The sequence below is a fragment of the Syngnathus leptorhynchus genome, unplaced genomic scaffold (genome assembly GCF_054491065.1).
Source record: "Syngnathus leptorhynchus isolate UIUO unplaced genomic scaffold, UIUO_Slep HiC_scaffold_299, whole genome shotgun sequence".
In the NCBI taxonomy this organism is placed as follows: domain Eukaryota; kingdom Metazoa; phylum Chordata; class Actinopteri; order Syngnathiformes; family Syngnathidae; genus Syngnathus; species Syngnathus leptorhynchus.
The window spans coordinates 12,501-27,622 of NW_028232266.1; positions in this window are offsets into that span (position 1 = coordinate 12,501).

Genomic DNA, 15,122 nt, shown 5'->3' on the forward strand with positions numbered 1-15,122 from the left:
ATAGCACCAGAGCTCCATAGCTCCATAGCACCAGAGCTCCATAGCTCCATAGCACCAGAGCTCCATAGCTCCATAGCACCAGAGCTCCATAGCTCCATAGCACCAGAGCTCCATAGCACCAGAGCTCCATAGCTCCATAGCACCAGAGCTCCATAGCACCAGAGCTCCATAGCTCCAGCCTGGGTGGCTGGTGGCTCCATAGCTCCATACTTCCATACTTGCAGCCACGGAGTTGGCTAAAATTGCACTAAGTGCGAAAGCCCATTCATTTACAACGGCGTGTCCACAAGGCGGCGCCATTTCCCCTTTACCGGTGGCTGCGCGGCGGGTGAGTGACAGAGCTTATCCGAGCGGCTGGAACTCTGCGCCGGCGTGGTCGAGCGTGAGGCCTCGGCCCTTTGGCTGCCTGGTACCTAAACCACTTCCATTGATCCAGCCACGGAGGGTGCTGGCTGGTGGCTCCATAGCTCCATAGCTCCATAGCACCAGAGCTCCAGAGCTCCATAGCACCAGAGCTCCATAGCTCCATAGCACCAGAGCTCCATAGCTCCATAGCACCAGAGCTCCATAGCTCCATAGCACCAGAGCTCCATAGCTCCATAGCACCAGAGCTCCATAGCTCCATAGCACCAGAGCTCCATAGCACCAGAGCTCCATAGCTCCATAGCACCAGAGCTCCATAGCACCAGAGCTCCATAGCTCCAGCCTGGGTGGCTGGTGGCTCCATAGCTCCATACTTCCATACTTGCAGCCACGGAGTTGGCTAAAATTGCACTAAGTGCGAAAGCCCATTCATTTACAACGGCGTGTCCACAAGGCGGCGCCATTTCCCCTTTACCGGTGGCTGCGCGGCGGGTGAGTGACAGAGCTTATCCGAGCGGCTGGAACTCTGCGCCGGCGTGGTCGAGCGTGAGGCCTCGGCCCTTTGGCTGCCTGGTACCTAAACCACTTCCATTGATCCAGCCACGGAGGGTGCTGGCTGGTGGCTCCATAGCTCCATAGCTCCATAGCACCAGAGCTCCAGAGCTCCATAGCACCAGAGCTCCATAGCTCCATAGCACCAGAGCTCCATAGCTCCATAGCACCAGAGCTCCATAGCTCCATAGCACCAGAGCTCCATACTTCCAGAGCTCCAGAGCTCCATAGCTCCATAGCACCAGAGCTCCATAGCTCCATAGCACCAGAGCTCCATAGCACCAGAGCTCCATAGCTCCATAGCACCAGAGCTCCATAGCACCAGAGCTCCATAGCTCCAGCCTGGGTGGCTGGTGGCTCCATAGCTCCATACTTCCATACTTGCAGCCACGGAGTTGGCTAAAATTGCACTAAGTGCGAAAGCCCATTCATTTACAACGGCGTGTCCACAAGGCGGCGACATTTCCCCTTTACCGGTGGCTGCGCGGCGGGTGAGTGACAGAGCTTATCCGAGCGGCTGGAACTCTGCGCCGGCGTGGTCGAGCGTGAGGCCTCGGCCCTTTGGCTGCCTGGTACCTAAACCACTTCCATTGATCCAGCCACGGAGGGTGCTGGCTGGTGGCTCCATAGCTCCATAGCTCCATAGCACCAGAGCTCCAGAGCTCCATAGCACCAGAGCTCCATAGCTCCATAGCACCAGAGCTCCATAGCTCCATAGCACCAGAGCTCCATAGCTCCATAGCACCAGAGCTCCATACTTCCAGAGCTCCATAGCTCCATAGCTCCATAGCACCAGAGCTCCATAGCTCCATAGCACCAGAGCTCCATAGCTCCATAGCACCAGAGCTCCATAGCTCCATAGCACCAGAGCTCCATAGCTCCATAGCACCAGAGCTCCATAGCTCCATAGCACCAGAGCTCCATAGCTCCATAGCTCCATAGCACCAGAGCTCCATAGCACCAGAGCTCCATAGCTCCATAGCACCAGAGCTCCATAGCTCCATAGCACCAGAGCTCCATAGCTCCATAGCACCAGAGCTCCATAGCTCCATAGCACCAGAGCTCCATAGCTCCATAGCACCAGAGCTCCATAGCTCCATAGCACCAGAGCTCCATAGCTCCATAGCACCAGAGCTCCATACTTCCAGAGCTCCATAGCTCCATAGCTCCATAGCACCAGAGCTCCAGAGCTCCATAGCACCAGAGCTCCATAGCTCCATAGCACCAGAGCTCCATAGCTCCATAGCTCCAGCCTGGGTGGCTGGTGGCTCCATAGCTCCATACTTCCATAGCTCCAGTCAGAGAGTTGGCTAAAATTGCACTAAGTGCGAAAGCCCATTCATTTACAACGGCGTGTCCACAAGGCGGCGACATTTCCCCTTTACCGGTGGCTGCGCGGCGGGTGAGTGACAGAGCTTATCCGAGCGGCTGGAACTCTGCGCCGGCGTGGTCGAGCGTGAGGCCTCGGCCCTTTGGCTGCCTGGTACCTAAACCACTTCCATTGATCCAGCCACGGAGGGTGCTGGCTGGTGGCTCCATAGCTCCATAGCTCCATAGCACCAGAGCTCCAGAGCTCCATAGCACCAGAGCTCCATAGCTCCATAGCACCAGAGCTCCATAGCTCCATAGCACCAGAGCTCCATAGCTCCATAGCACCAGAGCTCCATACTTCCAGAGCTCCATAGCTCCATAGCTCCATAGCACCAGAGCTCCATAGCTCCATAGCACCAGAGCTCCATAGCTCCATAGCACCAGAGCTCCATAGCTCCATAGCACCAGAGCTCCATAGCTCCATAGCACCAGAGCTCCATAGCTCCATAGCACCAGAGCTCCATAGCTCCATAGCTCCATAGCACCAGAGCTCCATAGCACCAGAGCTCCATAGCTCCATAGCACCAGAGCTCCATAGCTCCATAGCACCAGAGCTCCATAGCTCCATAGCACCAGAGCTCCATAGCTCCATAGCACCAGAGCTCCATAGCTCCATAGCACCAGAGCTCCATAGCTCCATAGCACCAGAGCTCCATAGCTCCATAGCACCAGAGCTCCATAGCTCCATAGCACCAGAGCTCCATACTTCCAGAGCTCCATAGCTCCATAGCTCCATAGCACCAGAGCTCCAGAGCTCCATAGCACCAGAGCTCCATAGCTCCATAGCACCAGAGCTCCATAGCTCCATAGCTCCAGCCTGGGTGGCTGGTGGCTCCATAGCTCCATACTTCCATAGCTCCAGTCAGAGAGTTGGCTAAAATTGCACTAAGTGCGAAAGCCCATTCATTTACAACGGCGTGTCCACAAGGCGGCGACATTTCCCCTTTACCGGTGGCTGCGCGGCGGGTGAGTGACAGAGCTTATCCGAGCGGCTGGAACTCTGCGCCGGCGTGGTCGAGCGTGAGGCCTCGGCCCTTTGGCTGCCTGGTACCTAAACCACTTCCATTGATCCAGCCACGGAGGGTGCTGGCTGGTGGCTCCATAGCTCCATAGCTCCATAGCACCAGAGCTCCAGAGCTCCATAGCACCAGAGCTCCATAGCTCCATAGCACCAGAGCTCCATAGCTCCATAGCACCAGAGCTCCATAGCTCCATAGCACCAGAGCTCCATACTTCCAGAGCTCCATAGCTCCATAGCTCCATAGCACCAGAGCTCCATAGCTCCATAGCACCAGAGCTCCATAGCTCCATAGCACCAGAGCTCCATAGCTCCATAGCACCAGAGCTCCATAGCTCCATAGCACCAGAGCTCCATAGCTCCATAGCACCAGAGCTCCATAGCTCCATAGCACCAGAGCTCCATAGCTCCATAGCACCAGAGCTCCATAGCTCCATAGCTCCAGGGCTCCATAGCTCCATAGCTCCAGGGCTCCATAGCTCCAGGGCTCCAGGGCTCCATAGCTCCAGGGCTCCATAGCTCCAGGGCTCCAGGGCTCCATAGCTCCATACCTCCAGAGCTCCATACCTCCAGAGCTCCAGAGCTCCATAGCACCAGAGCTCCATGGCTTCAGAGCTCCATAGCACCATAGCTCCATACCTCCAGAGCTCCAGGGCTCCATAGCTCCATAGCTCCATAGCTCCATAGCTCCATACCTCCAGAGCTCCATAGCACCAGAGCTCCATGGCTCCATAGCTCCAGCCTGGGTGGCTGGTGGCTCCATAGCTCCATACTTCCATAGCTCCAGTCAGAGAGTTGGCGAAAATTGCACTAAGTGCGAAAGCCCATTCATTTACAACGGCGTGTCCGCCAGGCGGCGACATTTCCCCGTTACCGGTGGCTGCGCGGCGGGTGAGTGACAGAGCTTATCCGAGCGGCTGGAACTCTGCGCCGGCGTGGTCGAGCGGCTGGCCTCGGTAGTTGAGGTACCAGGGGTGGGGCAGGGAGCTCCAGGCGGGTCTTGTGAGAGAGTGAAGCCGAGCGGCTGGAACTCTCGGCCGGCCTGGTCGAGCGGCTGGCCTCGGTAGTTGAGGTACCAGGGGCGGGCTGGGGAGCTCCAGGCGGGGCTTGTGAGAGAGTGAAGCCGAGCGGCTGGAACTCTGGGCCGGCGTGGTTGAGCCACGGAGGGTGCTGGCTGGTGGCTCCATAGCTCCATAGCTCCAGAGCTCCATACTTCCATAGCTCCATAGCTCCATACTTCCATAGCTCCAGACTTCCATAGCTCCATAGCTCCATAGCTCCATAGCTCCAGAGCTCCATAACTCCATACTTCCATAGATCCATAGCTCCATACTTCCATAGCTCCAGAGCTCCAGCCTGGCTGGTGGCTCCATAGCTCCATACTTGCAGCCACGGAGCTGGCGAAAATTGCACTAAGTGCGAAAGCCCATTCATTTACAAGGGCGTGTCCACAAGGCGGCGACATTTCCCCGTTACCGGTGGCTGCTTAGCGGGAGAGTGGCAGAGCTTATCCGAGCGGCTGGAACTCTGCGCCGGCGTGGTCGAGCGGCTGGCCTCGGTAGTTGAGGTACCAGGGGCGGGCTGGGGAGCTCCAGGCGGGGCTTGTGAGAGAGTGAAGCCGAGCGGCTGGAACTCTGGGCCGGCCTGGTCGAGCGGCTGGCCTCGGTAGTTGAGGTACCAGGGGCGGGCTGGGGAGCTCCAGGCGGGGCTTGTGAGAGAGTGTAGCCGAGCGGCTGGAACTCTGGGCCGGCGTGGTTGAGCAGCATGCCCGCGGAGGTGGCTCTTCCATAGGCAGGGAGGGTGCTGGAGCTCCACACTTCCCTAGGCACGGAGGGTGCTGGAGCTCCACACTTCCATAGGCAGGGAGGGTGCTGGAGCTCCACACTTCCATAGGCAGGGAGGGTGCTGGAGCTCCACACTTCCATAGGCAGGGAGGGTGCTGGAGCTCCACACTTCCATAGGCAGGGAGGGTGCTGGAGCTCCACACTTCCATAGGCAGGGAGGGTGCTGGAGCTCCACACTTCCATAGGCAGGGAGGGTGCTGGAGCTCCACACTTCCATAGGCAGGGAGGGTGCTGGAGCTCCACACTTCCATAGGCAGGGAGGGTGCTGGAGCTCCACACTTCCATAGGCAGGGAGGGTGCTGGAGCTCCACACTTCCATAGGCAGGGAGGGTGCTGGAGCTCCACACTTCCATAGGCAGGGAGGGTGCTGGAGCTCCACACTTCCATAGGCAGGGAGGGTGCTGGAGCTCTACACTTCCATAGGCAGGGAGGGTGCTGGAGCTCCACACTTCCATAGGCAGGGAGGGTGCTGGAGCTCCACACTTCCATAGGCAGGGAGGGTGCTGGAGCTCCACACTTCCATAGGCAGGGAGGGTGCTGGAGCTCCACACTTCCATAGGCAGGGAGGGTGCTGGAGCTCCACACTTCCATAGGCAGGGAGGGTGCTGGAGCTCCACACTTCCATAGGCAGGGAGGGTGCTGGAGCTCCACACTTCCATAGGCAGGGAGGGTGCTGGAGCTCCACACTTCCATAGGCAGGGAGGGTGCTGGAGCTCCACACTTCCATAGGCAGGGAGGGTGCTGGAGCTCCACACTTCCATAGGCAGGGAGGGTGCTGGAGCTCCACACTTCCATAGGCAGGGAGGGTGCTGGAGCTCCACACTTCCATAGGCAGGGAGGGTGCTGGAGCTCCACACTTCCATAGGCAGGGAGGGTGCTGGAGCTCCACACTTCCATAGGCAGGGAGGGTGCTGGAGCTCCACACTTCCATAGGCAGGGAGGGTGCTGGAGCTCCACACTTCCATAGGCAGGGAGGGTGCTGGAGCTCCACACTTCCATAGGCAGGGAGGGTGCTGGAGCTCCACACTTCCATAGGCAGGGAGGGTGCTGGAGCTCCACACTTCCATAGGCAGGGAGGGTGCTGGAGCTCCACACTTCCATAGGCAGGGAGGGTGCTGGAGCTCCACACTTCCATAGGCAGGGAGGGTGCTGGAGCTCCACACTTCCATAGGCAGGGAGGGTGCTGGAGCTCCACACTTCCATAGGCAGGGAGGGTGCTGGCACATCCACACTTCCAGCCACGGAGCATGCTGGCACTTCCACCTTGCTTGCTAAGTCGGCGTGATCTTGCCCAAAAAGTCCCTCCTCACCTCCAGCTGGAAGTGGAAAAAAATCCTCCACCTGCTTGGCCGAGGTTCTGGAAGCCAGCAGCTCGCAGAATGTTGCCAAAGTTTCACTGGAAGGAAAAGAAAAGAGAAGACCGAGTGCGCATTTCACCTACCGCCGAATGTCCACAAGAGGGAAGTGTCACTCCGTCGCAGAATCTGCGCCGACGCACTCGGCACCCTTCGAATTTATGGTGCCGGTGCGGGTGTTCTGGGTGCAAAAAGGCCGCCCAAGTGGTAGAAAAAAATCAGACTTCGTCTCTTAGGTCGAAATTAATGCCAAGTTTTGAAATGCACTGGCAGGGGTGGACCAGGGCCCGTTAGAAGTGCTTAGCCGAGGTCCTGGAAGCCTAACCCGGCGTGATCTTGTGCAAAAAGCCGCTGCTGAGCTCCAGCTGGAAGTGTAAAAAGAACCGGGCTGGATCAAAAAAAGAACCGGGCGGCCCTTTAAAATTGCTTAGCCGAGGTCCTGGAACCCTAACCCGGCGTGATCTTGTGCAAAAAGCCGCTGCTGAGCTCCAGCTGGAAGTGTAAAAAGAACCGGGCTGGTTCAAAAAAAGAACCGGGCGACCCGTTAGAAGTGCTTAGCCGAGGTCCTGGAAGCCTAACCCGGCGTGATCTTGTGCAAAAAGCCGCTGCTGAGCTCCAGCTGGAAGTGGAAAAAGAACCGGGCTGGATCAAAAAAGAACCGGGCGACCCGTTAAAATTGCTTAGCCGAGGTCCTGGAAGCCTAACACGGCGTGATCTTGTGCAAAAATCCGCTCCCGAGCTCCAGCTGGAAGTGTAAAAAGAACCAGGCTGGATAAAAAAAAGAACCGGGCTGGATAAAAAAAAAGAACCGGGCGGCCCGTTAAAATTGCTTAGCCGAGGTCCTGGAAGCCTAACCCGGCGTGATCTTGTGCAAAAAGCCGCTCCCGAGCTCCAGCTGGAAGTGTAAAAAGAACCGGGCTGGATAAAAAAAGAACCGGGCTGGATCAAAAAAGAACCGGGCGACCCGTTAAAATTGCTTAGCCGAGGTCCTGGAAGCCTAACACGGCGTGTTCTTGTGCAAAAAGCCGCTCCCAAGCTCCAGCTGGAAGTGTAAAAAGAACCGGGCTGGATAAAAAAAAGAACCGGGCTGGATCAAAAAAGAACCGGGCGACCCGTTAAAATTGCTTAGCCGAGGTCCTGGAAGCCTAACACGGCGTGATCTTGTGCAAAAAGCCGCTCCCGAGCTCCAGCTGGAAGTGTAAAAAGAACCGGGCTGGATAAAAAAAGAACCGGGCTGGATAAAAAAAAGAACCGGGCGACCCGTTAAAATTGCTTAGCCGAGGTCCTGGAAGCCTAACACGGCGTGTTCTTGTGCAAAAAGCCGCTCCCGAGCTCCAGCTGGAAGTGTAAAAAGAACCAGGCTGGATAAAAAAAAGAACCGGGCTGGATCAAAAAAGAACCGGGCGACCCGTTAAAATTGCTTAGCCGAGGTCCTGGAAGCCTAACACGGCGTGATCTTGTGCAAAAAGCCGCTCCCGAGCTCCAGCTGGAAGTGTAAAAAGAACCAGGCTGGATAAAAAAAAGAACCGGGCTGGATCAAAAAAGAACCGGGCGACCCGTTAAAATTGCTTAGCCGAGGTCCTGGAAGCCTAACACGGCGTGATCTTGTGCAAAAAGCCGCTCCCGAGCTCCAGCTGGAAGTGTAAAAAGAACCGGGCTGGATAAAAAAAGAACCGGGCTGGATAAAAAAAAGAACCGGGCGACCCGTTAAAATTGCTTAGCCGAGGTCCTGGAAGCCTAACACGGCGTGATCTTGTGCAAAAAGCCGCTCCCGAGCTCCAGCTGGAAGTGTAAAAAGAACCAGGCTGGATAAAAAAAAGAACCGGGCTGGATCAAAAAAGAACCGGGCGACCCGTTAAAATTGCTTAGCCGAGGTCCTGGAAGCCTAACACGGCGTGTTCTTGTGCAAAAAGCCGCTCCCGAGCTCCAGCTGGAAGTGTAAAAAGAACCAGGCTGGATAAAAAAAAGAACCGGGCTGGTTCAAAAAAGAACCGGGCAACCCGTTAAAATTGCTTAGCCGAGGTCCTGGAAGCCTAACACGGCGTGTTCTTGTGCAAAAAGCCGCTCCCGAGCTCCAGCTGGAAGTGTAAAAAGAACCAGGCTGGATAAAAAAAAGAACCGGGCTGGATCAAAAAAGAACCGGGCGACCCGTTAAAATTGCTTAGCCGAGGTCCTGGAAGCCTAACACGGCGTGATCTTGTGCAAAAAGCCGCTCCCGAGCTCCAGCTGGAAGTGTAAAAAGAACCGGGCTGGATAAAAAAAGAACCGGGCTGGATAAAAAAAAGAACCGGGCGACCCGTTAAAATTGCTTAGCCGAGGTCCTGGAAGCCTAACACGGCGTGATCTTGTGCAAAAAGCCGCTCCCGAGCTCCAGCTGGAAGTGTAAAAAGAACCAGGCTGGATAAAAAAAAGAACCGGGCTGGATCAAAAAAGAACCGGGCGACCCGTTAAAATTGCTTAGCCGAGGTCCTGGAAGCCTAACACGGCGTGTTCTTGTGCAAAAAGCCGCTCCCGAGCTCCAGCTGGAAGTGTAAAAAGAACCAGGCTGGATAAAAAAAAGAACCGGGCTGGTTCAAAAAAGAACCGGGCAACCCGTTAAAATTGCTTAGCCGAGGTCCTGGAAGCCTAACACGGCGTGTTCTTGTGCAAAAAGCCGCTCCCGAGCTCCAGCTGGAAGTGTAAAAAGAACCAGGCTGGATAAAAAAAAGAACCGGGCTGGATCAAAAAAGAACCGGGCGACCCGTTAAAATTGCTTAGCCGAGGTCCTGGAAGCCTAACACGGCGTGATCTTGTGCAAAAAGCCGCTCCCGAGCTCCAGCTGGAAGTGTAAAAAGAACCGGGCTGGATAAAAAAAAGAACCGGGCTGGATAAAAAAAAGAACCGGGCGACCCGTTAAAATTGCTTAGCCGAGGTCCTGGAAGCCTAACACGGCGTGATCTTGTGCAAAAAGCCGCTCCCGAGCTCCAGCTGGAAGTGTAAAAAGAACCAGGCTGGATAAAAAAAAGAACCGGGCTGGATCAAAAAAGAACCGGGCGACCCGTTAAAATTGCTTAGCCGAGGTCCTGGAAGCCTAACACGGCGTGTTCTTGTGCAAAAAGCCGCTCCCGAGCTCCAGCTGGAAGTGTAAAAAGAACCAGGCTGGATAAAAAAAAGAACCGGGCTGGTTCAAAAAAGAACCGGGCAACCCGTTAAAATTGCTTAGCCGAGGTCCTGGAAGCCTAACACGGCGTGTTCTTGTGCAAAAAGCCGCTCCCGAGCTCCAGCTGGAAGTGTAAAAAGAACCAGGCTGGATAAAAAAAAGAACCGGGCTGGATCAAAAAAGAACCGGGCGACCCGTTAAAATTGCTTAGCCGAGGTCCTGGAAGCCTAACACGGCGTGATCTTGTGCAAAAAGCCGCTCCCGAGCTCCAGCTGGAAGTGTAAAAAGAACCGGGCTGGATAAAAAAAGAACCGGGCTGGATAAAAAAAAAGAACCGGGCGACCCGTTAAAATTGCTTAGCCGAGGTCCTGGAAGCCTAACACGGCGTGATCTTGTGCAAAAAGCCGCTCCCGAGCTCCAGCTGGAAGTGTAAAAAGAACCAGGCTGGATAAAAAAAAGAACCGGGCTGGATCAAAAAAGAACCGGGCGACCCGTTAAAATTGCTTAGCCGAGGTCCTGGAAGCCTAACACGGCGTGTTCTTGTGCAAAAAGCCGCTCCCGAGCTCCAGCTGGAAGTGTAAAAAGAACCAGGCTGGATAAAAAAAAGAACCGGGCTGGTTCAAAAAAGAACCGGGCAACCCGTTAAAATTGCTTAGCCGAGGTCCTGGAAGCCTAACACGGCGTGTTCTTGTGCAAAAAGCCGCTCCCGAGCTCCAGCTGGAAGTGTAAAAAGAACCAGGCTGGATAAAAAAAAGAACCGGGCTGGATCAAAAAAGAACCGGGCGACCCGTTAAAATTGCTTAGCCGAGGTCCTGGAAGCCTAACACGGCGTGATCTTGTGCAAAAAGCCGCTCCCGAGCTCCAGCTGGAAGTGTAAAAAGAACCGGGCTGGATAAAAAAAAGAACCGGGCTGGATAAAAAAAAGAACCGGGCGACCCGTTAAAATTGCTTAGCCGAGGTCCTGGAAGCCTAACACGGCGTGATCTTGTGCAAAAAGCCGCTCCCGAGCTCCAGCTGGAAGTGTAAAAAGAACCAGGCTGGATAAAAAAAAGAACCGGGCTGGATCAAAAAAGAACCGGGCGACCCGTTAAAATTGCTTAGCCGAGGTCCTGGAAGCCTAACACGGCGTGTTCTTGTGCAAAAAGCCGCTCCCGAGCTCCAGCTGGAAGTGTAAAAAGAACCAGGCTGGATAAAAAAAAGAACCGGGCTGGATCAAAAAAGAACCGGGCGACCCGTTAAAATTGCTTAGCCGAGGTCCTGGAAGCCTAACACGGCGTGTTCTTGTGCAAAAAGCCGCTCCCGAGCTCCAGCTGGAAGTGTAAAAAGAACCAGGCTGGATAAAAAAAAGAACCGGGCTGGATCAAAAAAGAACCGGGCGACCCGTTAAAATTGCTTAGCTGAGGTCCTGGAAGCCTAACACGGCGTGATCTTGTGCAAAAAGCCGCTCCCGAGCTCCAGCTGGAAGTGTAAAAAGAACCGGGCTGGATAAAAAAAAAGAACCGGGCTGGTTCAAAAAAGAACCGGGCAACCCGTTAAAATTGCTTAGCCGAGGTCCTGGAAGCCTAACCCGGCGTGATCTTGCCCGAAAGTCGGCCTCTATACTTCCATTTTAGGTACCAGGGGCTATTAGTGTACTTGGTCCCACTAGTCAGTGTACTCATCCAGTTACCCCCCGTTTTCCAAAACACCATCGGCACGTATAAGGGGGGGACTCTTGAGAGAGATGAGGTATATGGCAGCGCAACACCAATCCGCTCCGCGCTGGTTCCCATGTCGGCTACGGATGAATAAAACCAGCCTGTCCCCCCTGGAGCTCACGAGACACGGAATTTTTTCTAAGTGCCAACGGCTCTTCCGAGCAAACGTGTCCGCTCCGGCTGGTTCCCCCGTCGGCCTCGAATGACGAAAAATGCCGGTCTCCGCCCGGAGCTCATGACAAACGAAAAATTTTCTAAGTGCCAACGGCACTAGCGAGCGAATGTGTCCGCTCGGCGCTGGTTCCCGGGTCGAACCCGGAAGACGAAAAACGCCGCTCTCCGCCCGGAGCTCATGACAAACGAAAAATTTTCTAAGTGCCAACGGCACTAGCGAGCGAATGTGTCCGCTCGGCGCTGGTTCCCGGGTCGAACCCGGAAGACGAAAAACGCCGCTCTCCGCCCGGAGCTCATGACAAACGAAAAATTTTCTAAGTGCCAACGGCACTAGCGAGCGAATGTGTCCGCTCGGCGCTGGTTCCCGGGTCGAACCCGGAAGACGAAAAACGCCGCTCTCCGCCCGGAGCTCATGACAAACGAAAAATTTTCTAAGTGCCAACGGCACTAGCGAGCGAATGTGTCCGCTCGGCGCTGGTTCCCGGGTCGAACCCGGAAGACGAAAAACGCCGCTCTCCGCCCGGAGCTCATGACAAACGAAAAATTTTCTAAGTGCCAACGGCACTAGCGAGCGAATGTGTCCGCTCGGCGCTGGTTCCCGGGTCGAACCCGGAAGACGAAAAACGCCGCTCTCCGCCCGGAGCTCATGACAAACGAAAAATTTTCTAAGTGCCAACGGCACTAGCGAGCGAATGTGTCCGCTCGGCGCTGGTTCCCGGGTCGAACCCGGAAGACGAAAAACGCCGCTCTCCGCCCGGAGCTCATGACAAACGAAAAATTTTCTAAGTGCCAACGGCACTAGCGAGCGAATGTGTCCGCTCGGCGCTGGTTCCCGGGTCGAACCCGGAAGACGAAAAACGCCGCTCTCCGCCCGGAGCTCATGACAAACGAAAAATTTTCTAAGTGCCAACGGCACTAGCGAGCGAATGTGTCCGCTCGGCGCTGGTTCCCGGGTCGAACCCGGAAGACGAAAAACGCCGCTCTCCGCCCGGAGCTCATGACAAACGAAAAATTTTCTAAGTGCCAACGGCACTAGCGAGCGAATGTGTCCGCTCGGCGCTGGTTCCCGGGTCGAACCCGGAAGACAAAAAACGCCGGTCTCCGCCCGGAGCTCATGACAAACGAAAAATTTTCTAAGTGCCAACGGCACTAGCGAGCGAATGTGTCCGCTCGGCGCTGGTTCCCGGGTCGAACCCGGAAGACGAAAAACGCCGCTCTCCGCCCGGAGCTCATGACAAACGAAAAATTTTCTAAGTGCCAACGGCACTTGCGAGCGAATGTGTCCGCTCGGCGCTGGTTCCCGGGTCGGACCCGGAAGACGAAAAACGCCGGTCTCCGCCCGGAGCTCATGACAAACGAAAAATTTTCTAAGTGCCAACGGCACTAGCGAGCGAATGTGTCCGCTCGGCGCTGGTTCCCGGGTCGGACCCGGAAGACGAAAAACGCCGGTCCTCGCCTGGAGGTCCCAGCAAAATCGGCGAAAAAACGACTAAGTGTCAACTTTCGAAAAAACGACTAAGTGCCCACGGCTCTGCGGGGCTTGTGAGTCCGCCCCGCGCCGGTTCGGTGGTCGGCCTCAAAAAGCAAAAAATCAGCCTCTCTCCCTGGAGCTCACCTCGAGGTACCAGGGGGTGAGGTACCCGGGCTAAGGTGCAGTACCTTTTTTGGTCTTCAGGTGCGCCAGAGTACAATGAAATGGTCCCAGTAGTCAGTGTACTCATCGACTTTCCCCCCGTTTTCCAAAGCACCTCGTTTACGAGTATGGAGGAGATGGTGCTGGTCTCCCCACGGCGTCGGACACGCCGTCCTCGACAGCACAAGGTCGGATAGAAGACCTGGAAAGCGCCGTGGCACGCGCTGGAGGTGGGCACTTTGGCGAAAAAACGACTAAGTGTCAACTTTCGAAAAAACGACTAAGTGTCAACTTTCGAAAAAACGGCTAAGTGTCAACTTTCGAAAAAACGACTAAGTGTCACCTCTCTGAAAAAATGGCAAAGTGTCGCCTCTCTGAAATTTTTCTAAGTGCCCACGGCTCTGCGGGCTCGTGCATCCGAGCCGCGCCGGTTCTGCAACCGGCCTAGAATGACGAAAAATAACGGTCTCCTCCTGGAGCTCACAGCCAATTGTGGCGAAAAAGTGGCAAAGTGCCCACGGCCCTGCCGAGCTTTGGCGTCCGCTCAGCGCCGGTGCCGCAGTCGGCCTCGAATGACGAAAAATGACGGTCTCCTCCTGGAGCTCACAGCCAACTTGGCAAAAAGTTTCTAAGTGCCCACGGCCCTGCCGAGCTTTGGCGTCCGCCCAGCGCCGGTTCCGCAGTCGGCCTCGAATGACGAAAAATAACGGTCTCCTCCTGGAGCTCACAGCCAACTTGGCAAAAAGTTTCTAAGTGCCCACGGCCCTGCCGAGCTTTGGCGTCCGCTCAGCGCCGGTGCCGCAGTCGGCCTCGAATGACGAAAAATGACGGTCTCCTCCTGGAGCTCACAGCCAACTTGGCAAAAAGTTTCTAAGTGCCCACGGCCCTGCCGAGCTTTGGCGTCCGCCCAGCGCCGGTTCCGCAGTCGGCCTCGAATGACGAAAAATAACGGTCTCCTCCTGGAGCTCACAGCCAACTTGGCAAAAAGTTTCTAAGTGCCCACGGCCCTGCCGAGCTTTGGCGTCCGCTCAGCGCCGGTGCCGCAGTCGGCCTCGAATGACGAAAAATGACGGTCTCCTCCTGGAGCTCACAGCCAACTTGGCAAAAAGTTTCTAAGTGCCCACGGCCCTGCCGAGCTTTGGCGTCCGCCCAGCGCCGGTTCCGCAGTCGGCCTCGAATGACGAAAAATAACGGTCTCCTCCTGGAGCTCACAGCCAACTTGGCAAAAAGTTTCTAAGTGCCCACGGCCCTGCCGAGCTTTGGCGTCCGCCCAGCGCCGGTTCCGCAGTCGGCCTCGAATGACGAAAAATAACGGTCTCCTCCTGGAGCTCACAGCCAACTTGGCAAAAAGTTTCTAAGTGCCCACGGCCCTGCCGAGCTTTGGCGTCCGCCCAGCGCCGGTTCCGCAGTCGGCCTCGAATGACGAAAAATAACGGTCTCCTCCTGGAGCTCACAGCCAACTTGGCAAAAAGTTTCTAAGTGCCCACGGCCCTGCCGAGCTTTGGCGTCCGCTCAGCGCCGGTTCCGCAGTCGGCCTCGAATGACGAAAAATGACGGTCTCCTCCTGGAGCTCACAGCCAACTTGGCAAAAAGTTTCTAAGTGCCCACGGCCCTGCCGAGCTTTGGCGTCCGCCCAGCGCCGGTTCCGCAGTCGGCCTCGAATGACGAAAAATAACGGTCTCCTCCTGGAGCTCACAGCCAACTTGGCAAAAAGTTTCTAAGTGTCACATCTGTGAAAAAACGACTAAGTGTCAACTTTCGAAAAAACGGCTAAGTGTCAACTTTCGAAAAAACGGCAAAGTGTCACATTTTTGAAAAAACGGCTAAGTGTCGACTTTCGAAAAAACGGCTAAGTGTCAACTTTCGAAAAAACGGCAAAGTGTCACATCTCTGAAAAAACGGCTAAGTGTCACATCTCTGAAAAAACGGCTAAGTGTCACATCTCTGAAAAAACGGCTAAGTGTCGCCTCTCTGAA